This window comes from Stomoxys calcitrans, chromosome 4 (assembly GCF_963082655.1).
Source record: "Stomoxys calcitrans chromosome 4, idStoCalc2.1, whole genome shotgun sequence".
Lineage (NCBI taxonomy): Eukaryota > Metazoa > Arthropoda > Insecta > Diptera > Muscidae > Stomoxys > Stomoxys calcitrans.
Window position 1 is genome coordinate 147,077,865 of NC_081555.1, and position 20,988 is coordinate 147,098,852.

The following is a 20,988-nucleotide window of genomic DNA, read 5'->3' on the forward strand; positions in this document are numbered from 1 at the left end:
ATAGCTGCCATATAAGTGCCATATAAACCTATCTGGGGTCTTGACTTCTTGAGCCTCTAGAGGGTGCAATTCTTATCCGATTGGAATGAAATTTTACACGATGTGTTTCGCTATGACTTCCACCATCTGTGCCAAATTAGGTTCAAATCGGTCAATAACCTGATATAGCTGCCATATAAACCGATCTGGGATCTTTACTTCTTGAGCCACTAGAGAGCGTAATTCTTATCCGATTGGAATGAAATTTTACTCGACGTGTTTTGGTATGACTTCCAACAACTGTGCTAAATTAGGTTCATATCGGTCAATAACCTGATATAGCAGCCATATAAACCGATCTTATCTTATCCGATTGGAATGAAATTTTGTACAACGATTTCTCTTATGATTTTTAACATACGTGTCGAAAATGGTATGAATCGGTTAATAGCCTAATGCAGCTCCCCTATAAACCGATCTCCCTATTTTACTTCTTCAGCCCCTAAAGTGGTGAAATATTACACAATGACTTCTACTATGGTCTCCAATATTCAGTTCAAATGTGGTCCGAAATGAACCATAACTAGATTCTGTTCCAATAACAAAGCAATTCTTTTCTTAAATCATTTTTTTTTTTTGCCTAAAAAAGATACCGTGGCAAGAGCTCGACAAATGCGATCCATGGTGGAGAGTATATATAGGATTCGGCCCGGCCGAACTTAGCACGCTTTTACTTGTTTTTATTTTCGCATTAAGACCATTATGTTGGAGTAGCGTTTTGGCTACTTCCACCCTATTTGGTCCGTTTGAAATTGGTTGACTTACCAACATTGGAACATAGACATTGAATGCCTGGAATCGTTATCATGCACCCCACTGCGGTACAGGGTATTACAACATAGTGCAATTGTTTGTAACACCCAATAGGAAGAGAGATAGATCCATTGATAAGTATACCGATTGACACAGAATCACTTTCTGATTCGAGTTAGCTTTGTCCATTTGTCCGTCTGTCTGTCCGTCTGTTCATGTTAATTTGTGTACAAAGTACAGGTCGCAGTTTTCGTCCGATCGTCTTAATATATGGTACATACATGTTTTTCGGCCTAGAGACAAAGTCTATTGAAATTGGAAAAAATCGGTTCGGATTTGGTTACAGCTCCTATATATATGTTCGTCCGATTTGGACTAATATTGTAATAACGTGGCTATTTCTTAATCGATCCTATCGACATTTGGCAGGAAGGATTTTCTTATGGCTCTCGAAAATACTGGTGAGTTACATAGAAATCAGTTCGGATGTACATAGCTCTCATATATTGGGTTGCCCAAAAAGTAATTGCGGATTTTTTAAAAGAAAGTAAATGCATTTTTAATAGAACTTAGAATGAACTTTAATCAAATATACTTTTTTTACACTTTTTTTCTAAAGCAAGCTAAAAGTAACAGCTGATAACTGACAGAAGAAAGAATGCAATTACAGAGTCACAAGCTGGGAAAAAATTTTTCAACGCCGACTATATGAAAAATCCGCAATTACTTTTTGGGCAACCCAATATATATATCGCCCGATTTTCATTTCTATGGCCCCTTCAAGCGAATTTATTGGCCAAAAGCTTTCCACGACGACTTCTACAATATCTGTACAATTTGGTCGTAATCGGTTCAGATTTAGGTAAAGCTCCCATATATATGTTCGTCCGATTTTGAGAAATATAAATAAAGTGCTCATTTGTTAACCGATTCCTTACTTGTTACTTGAAATGTATGTAAAGGGTGATTTTTTTGAGGTTAGGATTTTCATGCATTAGTATTTGACAGATCACGTGGGATTTCAGACATGGTGTCAAAGAGAAAGATGCTCAGTATGCTTTGACATTTCATCATAAATAGACTTACTAACGAGCAACGCTTGCAAATCATTGAATTTTATTACCAAAATCAGTGTTCGGTTCGAAATGTGTTCAAATTTTGAAAAATTTTGTTCAGCGATGAGGCTCATTTCTGGTTGAATGGCTACGTAAATAAGCAAAATTGCCGCATTTGGAGTGAAGAGCAACCAGAAGCCGTTCAAGAACTGCCCATGCATCCCGAAAAATGCACTGTTTGGTGTGGTTTGTACGCTGGTGGAATCATTGGACCGTATTTTTTCAAAGATGCTGTTGGACGCAACGTTACGGTGAATGAACACATTTCGAACCGAACACTGATTTTGGTAATAAAATTCAATGATTTGCAAGCGTTGCTCGTTAGTAAGTCTATTCATGATGAAATGTCAAAGCATACTGAGCATCTTTCTCTTTGACACCATGTCTGAAATCCCACGTGATCTGTCAAATACTAATGCATGAAAATCCTAACCTCAAAAAAATCACCCTTTATAAGGAAAACGATTAGCGAATTTCTAACTCAGATTTTCTGTTTCAGGGTTATTTTTTTTTTGGGGCGCACAACAAGCCGATTACTAACTTAGGTGTATGTCCATAGTGCGCCCCATGCCACCATTAATATACGCACCCTCTTTTTCAACCTTACCTTACCTAACCTAACCTATATAGAAAAAGAAGATTTTATTATATTTTTGTATTTCGTAAAAATTTCTTTGAGATTTTGTCTTTTGAGAAAATTTTTATGCAATTTTGTCTTTAGAGACAATTTTACTGAAATGTTGTCTTAACACAATTTGTTTTTCTCAGAGAATTTCATTGTATCTTCAGTGTTCCCAATTGTCCTTATGATTACTACCATCACTGCATAACCCTGCAGAAATCGTTGTTTGTTCTACAGTGTCGCGTTCTTTAAATCCTGCTACGCTGCGTTAATGCTGTTGCCATCCTTGTGGCCATACTTTGTCATAGTTAAGCTGTAAATTCAATTCCATCAGAGCAAGGGCACGCTCACACACAAGCTCACACACAATCAGCAACTTATGCATGCATAAACCACCACATATATCAGTGTATTTAGGGGGTAAAATAAAGTGATTGCGGAAGATTTCAATTTTCTTAAATTACAAATAAATAAAGCTGCGGGTTGTTTTAGTATTAGAGCGTAAATCCGTTACAAAACGTCGTTTATACTGCAGCAACTGTGTAAATCCCTATAGCGAATACTTTGAGAAAATTATTGGTGTATTGTGTAAGTACCAAGAGGGAGAGAGAAGGAGAGCGAAAGAGAGGGATAGAGAAAGAAAAGCAACGGCATTTCGCCTAAATAAACGAATGCTTGGCATTTGTAGGCACTTTGAGTCATACACAAAGTATTCATTAGTTAATTATTTCGTTTACTTTGGCGTCATTTGTTTAAACAATAGCTTGGCCCATATGCTTTTGCATTGTCCCCTTTGTTAGTTCTCTTGTGATGTTGGGCGATTGGCGATTAAATGAATAATTGAAACATAATCGTTTGGTTGACCACACAACAACATCAACTCACCCAATCACCGCAATGTTTAATTGAATTTTAATATCTGTTCGAACATATTTTTTCAGCACTGAGATTTTCTCACCGATGTAAATATTAATTAATTTCATTTCATTTATCATTCTATTGTGTGACAATATCTGTGGCAGGCTATTAAATGCGAATTAATAACTGCAGGGGACAATTCAACAAATGCTGCTGAAGTATATAAATAAAATAATGTAAATTTTTGGTATTGAAGGTAAGATAAGGGAAATATTTGGCGAACCAAAAAGAATCAATCAAAGCAAATATAAATTAAAACCAAAGAAAATTGGCAATATAAAAATTATTATTATTAATTTTTAAGCCCCCCACCATAGGATGGTGGTTTAAGACCATCTAGCCATGTCCGTCCGTCTATCTGTGTGCCGAAAGCACGCTAACTCTCGAATCAATAAAGCTAAGCGCTTGAAATTTGAACAAATATTTCCTATTATAGTAGGTAAGTTGGGATTGTAAATGGGAGATATAGGTCCATGTTGTGATATAGCCCCCATACACACCAGTCTTGGATCTGGACTCCATGAGCCTCTAGAGGGCGCAATTCTCATCCGATTTGGCTGAAATTTGCAATATTACGTTTTTCTACGACGTTCAACAGACAAGTATGGTTCGAATCGGTTCAAAACCTGATATACAACAAACAAATTACAAATTTTGCCCATGAACATTTCACTAAGGAACAGGGGCAAATTTCTCACATATCAATGAGTGCAGACTCAAGTTTAAGCTCAATGATAAGGTGCCTCCTTTTTATAGCCGAGTCCGAACTGCGTGGCTCAGAGCGACACCTCTTTGGAGAGAAGCTTTACATGGCATAGTACCTCAAGAAGTCAAATCCGGAGATCGGTTTATTTAGGATATATATCAGGTTATATATGGATTTGGGCCGTACTTAGCGCAGTTTTTGGAAATCATAACGGAATGCTATATGCAAAATTTCAGATAATTCGGACAAAAATTGTGTCTTCCAGGGGATCAAAAAGTCAAATCGGGATATCGGTTTATATGAGAGCTTTATCAGGTTATAGACCGATTCAGTCCGTACTTGACACAGCTGTTGAAAGTCGTAGCGGAACATCGCGTTGAAAGTCGTAGCGGAACATCGCGTTGTAAGGGTTCAAGAAGTCAAATTGAGGGATCGGTTTATATGGGAGCTATATCAGGTTATAGACCGATTTATACCCCACTTCCACATTTATTTGAAATCATAACAGAACACTACACGCAAAATTTCAGCCAAATCGGACAGAAATTACAATTTGGCGGACTTACCGTCCGTCTGTCCGTCGGTCTGTCCGTCCGTCCGTCTGTCCGTCCGTCTGTCCGTCCGTCTGTCCGTCTGTCCGTCCGTCTGTCCGTCCGTCTGTCCGTCCGTCTGTCCGTCCGTCTGTCCGTCCGTCTGTCCGTCCGTCTGTCCGTCCGTCTGTCCGTCCGTCTGTCCGTCCGTCTGTCCGTCCGTCTGTCCGTCCGTCTGTCCGTCCGTCTGTCCGTCCGTCTGTCCGTCCGTCTGTCCGTCCGTCTGTCCGTCCGTCTGTCCGTCCGTCTGTCCGTCCGTCTGTCCGTCCGTCTGTCCGTCCGTCTGTCCGTCCGTCTGTCCGTCCGTCTGTCCGCCCGTCTGTCCGTCCATCTGTCCGTCCGTCTGTTGAAGTCACGCTACAGTCTTTAAAAATAGAGATATTGAGCTGAAACTTTGCACAGATTCTTTTTTTATCCATAAGCAGGTTAAGTTCGAAGATGGGCTATATCGGACTATATCTTGGTGCAGCCCCCATAAAGACCGATCCTCCGATTTAGGGTCTTAGGCTCATAAAAGCCACTTTTATTATCCGATTTTGCTGAAATTTAGGACCGTGAGTTGTGTAAGGCCCTTCGTCAATTTGGCCCAGGTCTAGATTTGGATATAGCTGCCATATAGACCGATCTTCCGATTTAGGGTTTTAGGCCCATAAAAGCCACATTTATTATCCGATTTTGCTGAAATTTGGGACAGTGCAATGTTTTAGGTCCTTCGACACCCTTCATCAATTTGGCCCAGATCGGTCCAGATTGAGATACAGCTGTCATATAGACCGATCCTCCGATTTAGGGTCTCAGGCCAATAAAAGCCACATTTATTTTCCAATTTTGCTGAAATTTGGGACAGTGAGTTATGTTTGGCCCCTCGACATCCTTCGTCAATTTGGCCCAGATCGGTCCAGATTTGGATACAGCTGCTATATAGACCGATCAGCCCATTTAGGGTCTTAGGCCCATAAAAGCCACATTTATTATCCGATTTTGCTGAAATTTGGGACAGTGAGTTAAGTTAGACCCTTCGACATCCTCCGTCAATTTGGCCCAGATCGGTACAAATTTGGATATAGCTGCCATATAGACCAATCTTCCGATTTAGGGTTTTAAGCCTCTAAAAGCCACATTTACTATCCGATTTTGCTGAAATTTGGGACAGTGCGTTGTGTTAGGCCCTTCGACATCCTTCGTCAATTTGGCTCAGATCGGTGCAGATTTAGATATAGCTGCCACATAGACCGATCTCTCGATTAAAGGTCTTGCGCCCATAAAAGCCACATTTATTTTCCGATTTTGCTGTAATTTGGGACAGTGAGTTGTGTTTAGCCCTTTCGATATCCTTCGTCAATTTGGCCCAGATCGGTCCGGATTTGGATATAGCTGCCATATAGATCGATCCTCCGATTTAGGGTAGACTCATAAAAACCACATTTATAATTCGATTTTGCTGAAATTTGAGACAGTGAGTTGTGTTAGGCTCTTCGACATCCTTCGTCAATTTGGCTCAGATAGGTCCAGATTTGGATATAGCTGTCATATAGATCGATCCTACGATTAAGGGTCTTACGCCCATAAAAGGCGCATTTATTGTCCGATTTCGCCGAAATTTGGGACATTGAGTTAAGATAAACCCCTTGGCAAACGTTTGCATTATGGCACAGATCGGTCCAGATTTGGATATAGCTGCCATATAGACCAATCTCTCGGTTTTAGGTTTTGGGGCCATAAAAAATGAATTTATTGTCCGATGTTGCCGTAATTTGGGACAGTGAGTTGTGTTAGGCCCTTCGACATTCTTCTTCAATTTCATTTAGATCGGTCCAGATTTGGATATAGCTGCCATATAGACCGATCTCTCGATTTAAGGTTTTGGGCCCATAAAAGGCGCATTTATTGTCTGATGTCGCCGAAATTTGGGACAGAGTGTTAAGTTAAACCCCTTTACATATTTCTGGAATTTGGTGTAGATCGTTCAAGATTTGCACATAACTGCCATATAGACCGATATCTCGATGTAAAGCCTTGGCCCCAAAAAAGGCGCATTTATAATCCGATTTAACTGAAATTTGACACGTGGACTTATGATAGGCTTTTCGACATACATGTTGTAAATGGTTTAGATCGGTTTATTTTTAGATATAGCTATTAAAAAGGCCTATATTTTTGTTATACACAATTGAACAAAGACTTGTAGCTATTAGTATTTTTTCCAAATCGGATCATATGTCGATATAACTGCTATGGGATATAAGGTATGAAATTTTCACCGAATTTTGATGAAGGTGGTTTACATACCCGAGGTGGTGGGTATCCAAAGTTCGGCCGCGCCGAACTTTACGCCTTTTTACTTGTTAAGAGAATCCTGGTAATGCTGTTTTCCCAAGATTCGGCTCGAAAAAATCTTCTTCTGCCCGTCGCTGGACAAAACTTTTTTTTCCGGAAAATTTAACTAATTTTAGTTTCAGTCAAATTGGCAAAAACCATTACGAACTCGAACCTTAGCGTCCATATTGTAAAAATTTTAGCAATTTAAATTATATTCCATTTCTTGTAAGCTTTGTCTACCTCAAGTCTCTATTTGTTATTTATATATGAAATGAATTTATTTTCTCTTAATTAGAAAGTTTTGATTAAGCTTAAAAAATTGCCAAGGTAACCCATAATTCAAAAGGATCTCTTCTTTTTCTTTTTTTTGGGTGTTAATTTTAAAAGTTTTGGCCAGAAAAATATTTCTTGGCCTAATAATATAACAATCTTTTAAAGCAACATAAATTTTCTTTTTATCAAAATAACAAACAAGCAACACAAAATCATCAACTTTTGGTAATAATAACTTCATTTATGATTATGGCCTCCATAGAATAGCCATTAGTTGAGCGAAGACATTAGGCGAAGCGTTAATCACTCCTTGGGGGATTTCAGAGGGTTTATGAAACAAATACCTATTAAGTGGACAGAAAGGCAGAGTTTGTAGGGGAAAAAATTGCCAGCCGACCGTTAGACTTTAATAACCCTCTAAATGCTTAAAGTCATTTAGAATTTATTAAAAATGTATTTTCTCTCCCTCTCAACCAAATTCAAGTGGTTCCCCTGCCTAGCATGCCGCCATAAATCATTTAAACTTCTGGCAAGTCAATGGAAATGAAAACTCAAAGCCTTAAGTCCAACGATACGTAAAACAAAAACAACATTAACTTGAGATTATGACTGCCATGGATCTGCTGTAATAAAAACAACAAAAAAGCGTGCTAAGTTCGTCCCGGCCGAATCTTATATACCCTCCACCATGGATCGCATTTGTCAAGCTCTTTGCCTGGCCTCTCGACAAACAAAGGATTATGAATAAGAATTGCTATGCTATTGGAGCTATATCAGGTTATGGACTGATTCGGATCATACTTGGTTTGGATGTTGGAGACCCTAGTTGAAGTGTCTCTTGCGCCTTATAGGGGCTTAAGAATTAAATTCAGGAGATCGGTTTAAATGGGAGCTATATCAGGTTGTGCAGCGATTTGGACCATACTTGGTACGTATGTTGAATGTCTAGCAAAAGTCGAATGGGATAAGAAATGTAATTGAATTGAATTGAAATCAGCCAAATTGGATAAGAATTACACCCTCTAAAGGCTTAAGAAGTATAATCGGGAGATCGGTTTATATGGGAGCTATAACAGGTTGTGTTTGAACCATACTTGGCACAGTTGTTGATAGCTTGATTGATTTGAGATCCATGATTGGTTTATATGACAGCTATTTCAGGTTCTAAATCGATTTGAACCACACTTAACAAAGTTGTTGGAAGCCATAAAAAAACAAGTAAAAGCGTGCTAAGTTCGGGGTGGCCGAATCTTATATACCCTCCACCATGGATCGCATTTGTCGAGTTCTTTTCCCGGCATCTCTTCTTAGGCAATAAAAGGATGAAAGAAAAGATTTGCTCTGCTTTTAGAGCGATATCAAAATATGGTCCGGTTCGGACCACAATTAAATCATATGTTAGAGACCTGTGTAAAATTTCAGCCAATTCGAATAAAAATTGCGCCCTTGGGGCTCAAAAAATAAATTAGAGAGATCGATTTATATGAGAGAGGATCCGTCGTACAAAATTTCAGGCAAATCGGATAGGAATTGCGCCCTCTAGAAGCTTAAGAAGTCAAGTCCCCATATCGGTTTATATGACAGCTATATCAGGTTATAGACCGATTTGAACCTTACTTGGCACAGTTGTTGCTTATCATATCAAAACACGTCATGCAAAATTCCATTCCAATCGGATAAGAATTGCGCCCTCTAGAGGCTCAAGAAGTCAAGACCCAAGATCGGTTTATATGACAGATATATCAGGTTATTGGCCGATTTGAACCATACTTGGCAGCGTTGTTGGAAGTCATAGCGAAACACGTCGTGCAAAATTTCATTCCAATCGGATAAGAATTGCACCCTCTAAAGGCTCAAGAAGTCAAGATCCCAGATCGGTTTATATGGCAGCTATATCAGTTTATGTACCGATTTGAACCTTATTTGGCACAGTTTTTGAAAGTCATAATAAAATACGTCATGCAAAACTTCAGCCAAATCGGATAGGAATTGCGCCCTCTAGAAGCTCAAGAAGTCAAGTCCCCAGATCTGTTTATATGACAGCTAAATCAGGTTATAGACCGATTTGAATCTTACTTGGCACAGTTGATGGATATCATATCAAAATATTTTGTTCAAAATTTCATTCCAATCGGATAAGAATTGCGCCCTCTAGAGGCTCAAGAAGACAAGATTCAAGATCGGTTTATATGGCAGATATGGACCGTTTATAACCATACTTGGTACAGTTGTTACATATCATATCAAAACACGTCGCGCAAAGTTCTATTCCAATCGGATAAGAATTGCGCCCTCTAGAGGCTCAAGAAGTCAAGACCCGAGATCGGTTTATATGGCAGCTATATCAGATTTTGAACCGATTTGAACGAAACTTAACACAGTTGTTGGATATCATATCAAAACACGTCATGCAAAATTTCATTCTAATCGGATAAGAATTGCGCCCTCTAGAGGGCCAAGAAGTCAAGACCCCAGATCATTTTATATGGCAGCTATATCAGATTAAAGACCGATTTGAACCATACTTAGCACAGTTGTTGGATATCATATCAAACACGTCGTGCAAAATTTCATTCCAAACGGATAAGAATTGCGCCCTCTAGAGGCTCAAGAAACAAGACCCAAGATCGGTTTATATGGCAGCTATATCAAAACATGGCTGACAGACAGACGGACGGACGGACGGACAGACGGACGGACAGACGGACGGACAGACGGACGGACAGACGGACGGACAGACGGACGGACAGACGGACGGACAGACGGACGAACAGACGGACGGACAGACGGACGGACAGACGGACGGACAGACGGACGGACGGACAGACGGACGGACAGACGGACGGAAATGGCTAGATCGACATAAAATGTCACGACGATCAAGAATATATATACTTTATGGGGTCTCAGACGAATATTTCGAGTAGTTACAAACAGAATGCCAAACAGAATACCCTCCATCCCATGGTGGAGGGTATAAAAACTGCATATGAAATTTCACCCGGTTCGGATGAGAATTGCGCCCTCTACAGGCTCAAGAAGTCAAGATCAGAGATAGGCTATATAAAACCATGGACTGATAAAGCCCATTTACAATCCCAACCAACCTACACTAAAAGGAAGTATTTTGTGAAAAATTTCAAGCGCCTAGCGTTCCTTCGAAAGTTAGCGTGCTTTCGACAGACGGACAGCAGGCGGATGGACATGACTAAATCGACTTGTCAAGCTGATCAAAAATGTATATACTTTGTTGGGTCGCAGATCACTATTTCGATGTGTTACAAACGGAATGACGAAATTGGTGTGGGCAAATCCTATAGTGAAGGATATAACCAGTAAAAGTATGTGAATTCGACTGGGCCGATTCTTATACACCCTCCAGCAACGATCGCATTTGTCAAATCCTTTGTACGTTCTCTCTTTATAGTCTGAAACTAAAAACGATAATGGCAAGTCATTATATGAAATCTTCATGGGTTTTTGTATAAGCTTGGATTAGAATTGGTCTCTATAGGTGCTCAAGATGTCTAGTAGAGAGATGGGTTTATAAAGGACTTGGATCAGGTGACCGATTTGTTCCATGCCTGGTATATATATTGGAGGTCATAGCAGAAGTCATCGCGAAATCTTATCCGATTTCGATAAGAATTATGCCATTTTGAGGTTGAGGAAGTATATTCTTGAGGTTGCTTTATACGGGACCATACCCGGCATGTCTGTTGCTTTGAGCCTATTGGGACCGTACCTGACATGTCTGTTGGAAGTCTTATAAAAAGTCATAGTGCAGAATTTCAGCGGTCGAATTAGAATTGTACCCTCTAGAGTATTGTGAAATACAATCAGGAGATCAGTTTAAATGGGAGCTATATTTGGCCCCTTTACAATCCCAACTGACCTGACCTGACCTAGAAAGACTTAAAATACCGTGACAATAAAGACTTTATATTCTTTATGGGTTTTATGATAAATATATCAAGATATTACAAATGGAACGTCGAAATTAGCATACCCCCATCCAACAAGGGCTAAATAAAAATGGTAATTTTTATCATCACAAATGGTTTTATTATTTTTCAAAGTATTCTCCAGCATGATTTATACAATTTCGCATAAGCTCAAACCAATTATCGAAGCACTTTTTCCACTCCGATCTCGCGTTATAGACAAGGTAAGTATTGTAGTTGTCTTACCCATAATGCTATATGGTGTTTAGGTATGGCGGACGGTGATTCAAAAGCACACCTACTGTTCAATACTCAGCTCACTCCAAAGGATTGCATATTTGTGCATCACAGCCACACTGAAGATTATGCCATCTGATGCACTGATTGTCCAGAGTCATTAAGTGAAGCAATAAACACCTAATGCCTCCGGTAAATCTGGCTGGACAAATTTCTGCGACCACAGCTCGGAGGCTAAGGGAACTTTCTCTGGTCATGTGGCGGCTACTGAGCCGCTATTCGATTAAAAGTACTATACCACTATTCCGAAAAGAACCGATTGGAACTACGATATCCCTAGTAGTAGAAGTGATATAGACCACTATACGGATGGATCCAAACTAGACGGCCAGATGGGCTTTGGGGTGTACCCTTAAGAACTGGGACTGATCATATCGAGAAAGTTGCCCAACCATTTTAGTGTGTGTCAATCGGCGATCCTTGAGTCCTAAGAGTTATGTACCAATATTCCTAATAGAACCGATTGGAACTACGATATCTCCGGTAAAAGAATTTACAAAGACCACTATAGGGATGGATCCAAACTAGATGGCCAGATGGGCTTTGGGGTATATCATTAAAAGTAGGACTAATCATATCGAGAAAATTGTCCAACCAGTATAGTGGGTGTCAAGTGGCGATCCCTGCAATTAAAGAAGTGGTGGAATGGCTACGATATAATGTTACAAAATTTAGGACTTAAAAAGGTCTACCGCTCTGCTGTCGCTGGCTAAAGCAGACGTCTCAGCTATTGTATCCGTTATGCCAGGTCATTGTCGAAACGGAAAACTTGCTGACAGACTGATGGTTGCGGCGTCGAAGAAAAGAGTCTATACAACATCTGCTATGTGTGTGTCCCGCACAGGCAGTCAGAAGGAGTTCCACATTAGGTTCTCATTTAGCAGATGTGCACATTCGCAAGTTGTTGGGCTTTTTAAAGCGATCTGAATGGTTTAACAGCAGGAACTAGAAGGAATCGTGAGGGCACAATGAATGAAAACGTCTAAGTAAGTCTGATGCCTTTTAAACCTAATCTACCCTTACATTTTCCACTACGATCGAAATTCCTCCAAAACATGTTTATTGAAAGCTTCAACAGCATTTTCTGGCCACGTAAATCATTGATCAGGCTTTTTCGTCATTCTGTTTGTAACTCCTCGAAATATTCGTCTAAGACCCCCTAAAGTATATATATGTACTTGATAGACATGATATTTTAAGTTGATCTAGCCAAGTTCTTCTGTCTGTCCGTCCGTCTGTCCGTCGATAGCACGCTAAATTTCGAAGGAGTGAAGCCAACCGGTTGAAATTTTGCACAAATACTTCTTATCAAAGTAGGTCGGTTGGGATTGTAAATGGGCCATATCGGTCCATGTTTTGATATAGCTGCCATATAAACCGATCTTGGATATTGACTAGTTGAGCCTCTTATACGATTTGGCTGAAATTTAGCATGACGTGTTTTGTTGTGACTACCAACAACTGGAAGATCTTGTTGCACGGATGGATCAAAGCTATAGGAGAGAGTGGGACTGGGGTCTTCATTGAGAACCCAGGGACTGAAAGCTGTTTTCAACTCCCGACCATACGGTCCTGCAGGTGGAGGTTCGGGCGATCACGGAATGCGTGAAGTAATGTGGTGCTAACGCAAGGACGTCGAGTGTGAACATCTTTACCGACAGTAAAATTGCCATAAGGACAATAACAACCAGGGCGGTAAGATAACGAACAGTCTTGCAGAATAAAAGGGAGATAAACACCTTCTCTGAGGATGATAATACGTGCATCGTTTGGTGCCGGGTCATAACGGAGTAAGGAGGAATGAAAGCCCAGACGATTTGGGGATGAAGGCCAGAGAACTGCCGTCAATAAACTTGGTTAATCCGAAGCCTTTCGGGTCGACGCAGTCCGAGTTAAGGGAGTAGCGATGAATGCAACATTGTGGAACAGTGAAATTGTCGGTAGGACGGCGAAAATCCTATGGGGGAACCAAATCGTGAGATGGCGAGGCTTTTACTGAAAGGAAGAAGAAGAAGGAGGTAGTAGCTATAGCAGTATAGCTATTGGTATCATAACGGGACACTTAGGATTACGAGCTCACTTATGTAAATCGGTGTGGCAAGTGAACACATGTGTAGGGCATGCGGGGAAGATGATGAGACGTTGGAGCATTTCTTTTGTCATTGCCCGGCTTTCGCGTCTAACAGATACCGACACTTAGGTGAGGACACAATACCAGACATGAACCAAGTTAGGGGAGTGGTATTGAAGACAATTAAGGATTTTGTAAGTAGCACGGAATTCCTAACTTAAAATTTTCGTTTGTTTTTATACCCTCCACCATAAGATGGGGGGTATACTAATTTCGTCATTCTGTTTGTAACTACTCGAAATATTCATCTGAGACCCCATAAAGTATATATATTCTTGATCGTCGTGTAATTTTATGTCGATCTAGCCATGTCCGTCCGTCTGTCCGTCCGTCCGTCCGTCCGTCCGTCCGTCTGTCTGTCGAAAGCACGCTAACTTCCGAAGGAGTAGAGCTAGCCGCTTAAAATTTTGCACAAATACTTCTTATTAGTGTAGGTCGGTTGGTATTGTAAATGAGCCATATCGGTCCATGTTTTGATATAGCTGCCATATAAACCGATCATGGGTCTTGATTTCTTGAGCCTCTAGAGTGCGCAATTCTTATCCGATTGGAATGAAATTTTGCACGACGTGTTTTGTTATGATATCCAACATTTGTGCCAAGTATGGTTCAAATCGGTTCATAATCTGATATAGCTGCCATATAAACCGATCTTGGGTCTTGACTTCTTGAGCCTCTAGAGTGCGCAATTCTTATCCGATTGGAATGAAATTTTGCACGACGTGTTTTGTTATGATATCCAACAACTGTGCCAAGTATGGTTCAAATCGGTCCATAACCTGATATAGCTGTCATATAAACCGATCTTGGGTCTTGACTTCTTGAGCCTCTAGAGTGCGCAATTCTTATCCGATTGGAATGAAATTTTGCACGACGTGTTTCGTTATTATATCCAACAACTGTGCCAAGTATGGTTCAAATCGGTTCATAACCTGATATAGCTGTCATATAAACCGATCTTGGGTCTTGACTTCTTGAGCCTCTAGAGTGCGCAATTCTTATCCGATTTGAATGAAATTTTGCACGACGTGTTTTGTTCTGATATCCAACATTTGTGCCAAGTATGGTTCAAATCGGTTCATAATCTGATATAGCTGCCATATAAACCGATCTGGGGTCTTGACTTCCTGAGCCTCTAGAGTGCGCAATTCTTATCCGATTGGAATGAAATTTTGCACTACGTGTTTTGTTATGATATCCAATAACTGTGCCAAGTGTGGTTCAAATCGGTCTATAACCTGATATAGCTGTCATATAAACCGATATTGGGTCTTGACTTCTTGGGCCTCTAGAGAGCGAAATTCTGATGATTTGCCTGAAATTTTCTACGACGGATCCTCTCATGGCCATCAACATGCGTGTTTATTATGGTCTGAATCGGTCTATAGCCCGATACAGCTCCCATATAAATCGATCTCTCTATTTTACTTTTTGAGCCCCCAAAGGGCGCAATTCTTATTCGAATTGGCTGACATTTTACACAGGTCTCCAACATATAATTTAATTGTGGTCTAAACCGGATCATATCTTGATATCGCTCTAATAGCAGGTTTTTTCTTTCTTTCTTTTCTTATATAATTTTTTGCCTAAGAAGAGATGCCGGGAAAGGAACTGACAAATGCGCTCCATGGTGGAGGGTATATAAGATTCGGCCCGGCCGAACTTAGCACGCTTTTACTTGTTTTTTTTCGAGACGAGCTCAATAACCGGAGATGGAAATGGAAAACACACACCAACCGCTATGGGACGCGTTTCGTCTTTTGTTAGAAGACTTTTCAACCATATAAGGTGTGATGGCTTCAAGGGCCGTGCGCTGTTATGTTGTATTTGAATCGTATTAATAGCGGTATTGTAAATGGGCCATATCGGTCCATGTTTTGATATAGCTGCCATAAAAACCGACGTAGGGTCTCGACTTCTTGAGCCTCTAGAGTGCGCAATTCCTATCCAATTGGAATGAAATTTCGCACGACGTGTTTTTTTATGATATCCAACAACTGTGCCAAGTATGCTTCAAATCGGTTCATAACCTGATATGGCTGCCATGTAAACCGATCTTGGGTCTTGACTTCTTGAGCCTCTAGAGTGCACAATTCTTATCCGATTGGAATGCAATTTTGTGCGACGTGTTTTTTTATGATATCCAACAACTGTGCAAAGTATGGTTCAAATCGGTTCATAACCTGATATAGCTGCCATATAAACCGATCTTGGGTCTTGACTTCTTGAGCCTTTAGAGGGCGCAATTCTTATCCGATTTGAATGAATTTTGGCACGACGTGTTTTGTTATGATATCCAACAACTGTGCCTAGTATGGTTCAAATCGGTTCATAACCTGATAAAGCTGTCACATAAACCGATCTGGGATCTTGACTTCTTGAGCCTGTAGAGGTCGCAATTATTATCCGATTTGCCTGAAATTTTGTACGACGGATTCTCTCATGACTATCATCATACGTGTTTATTATGGTCTGAATCGGTCTATAGCCCGATACAGTTCCCATATAAATCGATCTTTCTATTGTTCTTCTTGAGCCCCCAAAGGGCGCAATTCTTATTCGAATTGGCTGACATTTTACACAGGTCTCCAACATATAATTTAATTGTGGTCCAAACCGGACCATATCTTGATATCGCTCTAATAGCAGAGCAAATCTTTTCTTATATCCTTTTTTTGCCTAAGAATAGATGACGGGAAAAGAACTCGACAAATGCGATCCATGGTGGAGGGTATATAAGATTCGGCCCGGCCGAACTTAGCACGCTTTTACTTGTTAAAGTTGCTTTAAAGATTTTGGAGCGCGAAACCAGCCGATTACTGGCTTAGGTGTAAGTCCATAGTGGCAATTGGCGGATTAATATCTCCCAGCACCCTCTCTTTTTAACCTAACCTAAATCTATATGTATATGGGGGCAACATCAAGATATAGTCCCATATTGCCCGTCTTCGAACTTAACCTGCCTTTGGACAAAAAAAGAATCTCTGCAAAGTTTCAGTTCATTATCTTTAATTTTAAGGCTGCAACGTGATATCAACGGATAGAGAGACGGGCAGACAAGAATATATGGATATTTCGATGTGTTGCAAACGGAATGACAAAACGAATATCGTTTGATGGTGGTTATAAAAATCCAAAAAAGAATAACAACATAATTCTCACAATTATTCTCAGCCAAGAAATCATGTCGAAGAGATAAGCATTTGCAAAGCATTTACACGCTTCGAGTAGGTGGCATGAAATACAAAATTTTCATTTGTATACATAACCCAGCGAAGATTTCCTCAAAAGAAAGCATGTAAATCAGCAGAGAAACCTCTAAAAATGCAGAAACACTATGAAGACAAAAGGATATTTGAAAGCTGATTCCATCTTTTAAAACTCCAGCAGCCACGAGTTACAAGTTGACCTACTGAATCGGAAAATTAAACAACTTGGCAAATTTAAACACCTTATCTTCAGTTGTCTTCTAGATAATGTTTTTCTTCTCTCTTTCTTTGGCTTCAAATTGCATCTCCACAAAGTCCAATAAAAAGTCCAAACATTTGGCTGGGAAATCATCACACGCTTGTGTCTCGGTGCTGAGAATTGTTAAACATCTTAAATGTATTGCATGAAATATGATGCTAAACCAAACCCCTGCGAAAAAATACTCAAAACACACTCTAAAGACTCATGATTGTGCACTACACAAACGTATACACACACACACACACTACTGATACTGAAGTCATACATAACAGAACATAGTGGGTTGTGGATATACCAAAACAATCCCACAAGGACTACTAATACAACTACCAATGGCACCCCATCATCGTTGTCAGTGTAGGTGGCACTACACTATAAATGCCACCACTAGTCGAAACAAATGCGGACAATTGAACTTCTTCTAATGGGTTTCTTGTCTACAGACCATGAAGGAACAATAACAACGACTAACCAAAAGGGAGAAAGAGATAGTCGACTTTCAGGCGGAAAGCCAACAACAAGGACACCGAATTTTCGAAGCAAAAGCGCTTTTCGCCAATGTTTGCAAATAAAAATGATTTATGTTGAAAGAAAACCGCACACACACCAGCACCCATTGACTCCCACACCTACACCCAACACAACGCTCTGTATAAAAGGCAGCAGCATAAGTACTCGACTCATCTTTCCCTCAGCTGAAGGTTAAGACTGATGAAAATATCCAAACCATGGCAATTGCCATAAAATACGGCGCTGAATGGCAAAAAGAAGAAAAATATGGAGAAAAAAAAAAACAGAAAATGGAAAATTATGAAAATTTCATAAAGCATAATTTTCACTTTCTTCTCTGTGATTTGGTTTTCTTGATGGCTTTAAGCGAAGCCATAACACCGAGAAGCTGTTGTAGGGGTAAGTACGATATAAAGGTGCTAAAATATCAATTCCACCGAAATAAAAAAGACGGGCTTTTACACTTGCAAAGCCGAAAAAAGCCTTGCCAGAAGTCTAGTGAATTTTTTATTGCCAGATTACGAAGCCTGTGATGGGCGTTACAAAAACAAATAAATTGCAAAGAATTTCAGATAGCTTTGAAAGTTTCTCACCTGCCTGTTTCCAAATGAAGGGCAAATTTAAGGTTGTATGTGGAATTTAAAAAATTATGAAATGAATGCGCCTATTATGGGCCCAAGACCTTAAGTCATGCGATGAGTATATATGGCAGCTATATCCAAATTGTGACCGATATAAGCCAAATTAAAAAAAGATGCCGAGGGGCCCAACACAACTCGCTACAAATTTCTGCGAAATTGGACTATAACTTGACGATAAAGAAAGGTCGATCTATATCACAGCTATATATACATCTGGGCCGACCTAGGTCAAACTTAACAAGGATGTGGAGGGACCTTACACAACTCACTGTCCCATATTTCATCGAAATCGGACAATAAATGCACCTTTTATTTTAACAAGACTATAATTGGGAGACGAGTTATATGGCAGCTGTATCTAAATCTGAACCGATCTAGACCGAATTGAACAATGATGTAGAGGCCTAATAGAACTCTGTGTTTCAAATTTCAGCGAAATCGGATAATAAATGTGGCTTTAATGGGCCTCAGTCTTTTAATTGGCAGATTGGTCTATATGAAGATATAATGCGATATAGCCCATCGTCGAACTTAACTTGTCTACGAACTAGAAAAGAATGTGCCAACAGACAGACGGACGGACGGACATGGCTAGATCGTCTAAGATTTTTATGACGATCATTATTATATAAACATTGTAGGGTCGCAAACGGATGTTTTGACACGTACTGTGTTGTTGAATATACCCCCATCCTTCAGTGGTGGGTATTAAACCGTAACTGAAAGTAAAATACCGGACTTTTTTGCTCAGTACAATCCCAAAAATCAGAAACACAAAGCAACCATTAAGATTTTTTCCTTGCATGCTAATCGCCTTACCCTAAGATTAGGTTAGGTTAGGTCAAATGGGTTGCCCACCAAAGGTGAGTTCACTCGGAGGGCAGTTTGGCCCATTGTGGTACCCTACAGAAAGAAAGGGAAATGAAAGAAAATGTGAGACCTCGTACTAGAGGTTATACACTATTAAAAGAAAAAGACAGGAGGAGTGGAGAACCCGTGCGAGGGGTGAAGAAACTGCCCGTCCCTACGCCAGCACGGATCTACCTACGCCGGAGCTTCTGGCACCCTCCGTCGGAACCATCCTGTTCCCTCAAAAAAAATCAGAGATATACCAGAGGTACGTTTCAAAGTTCACCCATATCACAGAAGAAACGGCTCTCCAGAAAGGAGAGTTTCTGCAGACCCGGACAAGAACACAGCAAGTGCTCAATGATCTCCTCCTCATCCTCATCGAGGCAACTCCTGCAAAAGTCATTGTGCGGTATACCAATGTGCGCCGCCATGCGGCCTATGGCACAATATCCGGTTATGACCTCTATTAAAGTACAAATCGACCTCTTATCGAACGCCAGCAACTCATTCATCCTCTTCCGGTCGATGAGCGGCCATAGCGTCTTCGCAGTACGGCAATCATCTACCGAGTCACATCTCTCCACCGACGCCGTCCTGGCCATCCCATCTACTGTGTTCAGTAGCTCGACAAATGGCACGTTGGCACGACCGATGGCTGGTCCGCCCGGCACAGGAGAACCCCTCCTGGCGCACTCGTCCGCTCTCTCATATCCTGCAATCCCCTCATGCCCAGGAACCCATGTCAGCGTCGCATAGTGGGCCCGGAGCCTATCCAGGGATTACCAGCAATCTGCCATGCAACTCGACCTCACCATCCTCGACTCCAAGGCCTTGGGCGCCGCCATACTATGCACATAAATTCTGAGTTTCGAGGGTGGTGAGCTCCTTACCAGAATTTCTCTTGCGGCCACTGCAATGGCACAGACCTTTGCCTGAAAGACCGTACACTCGTCAGCGTAGATCCGTAATACAGTCCCTAACTCCATCTTGGAGCCATTTGTGTAGATCGAGGTCTCATCCTCCATAAGTAAACCATCCGCCCTCCATTCGTCCTTCTTAGTAAAACGGATCGCGAATGCCCTCACTCCAGTTGGCACTGGTGCCAGGTAGTCGGAGATCCTCCTCAGTCTACCCCCCGTATCCATAACACCCAGAATCGAACTGTGGAACTCTCTCAGCCCAAGCGCGAACCTGCGGGGCAGTTCCAAATATAGGCCCCAATGGGCTCTATATCCGGCATCGCCTTCAGGCCTGACTGCGGCGCTGATCTCAATGCCCCTGTGATCCCGACGCAGGCTAGTCTCTAGGCCTTCTAGAACTCCCTCACACGCGTCCTCTTCCCTACGCCATTTCACCATGCCAGTGCTCCATAGACCAGTACTGGTCTCACGATTGCTGTATACATCCAATATATCATCCTGGGAGTCACCCCCCACTTCCTACCGAACATCACCCTGCAGGAGTTAAAAGCGCACAGTGCCTTACGAATTATTTTCTCGGTATTCCTCTTCCAGGACAGTTTCGAATCGAGGACTATGCCTAGGTACTTTGCTTCCTTTGACAGCAGAAGGGTGGCCCCGTCTTAGGACGCCTTACCCTTAATGAGAAAATGTCAATGAAATAAATCAACTGAAAATAAGAAAAAGCGTGCTAAGTTCGGCCGGGCCGAATCTTATATACCCTCCACCATAGATCGCATTTGTCGAGTTCTTTTCCCGATATCTCTTTTTAGGCAAACAAAGGATAAAAGAAACGAATTGCTATAATGTTGGAGCTATATCAAGTTATGGTCCGATTCAGACCATAA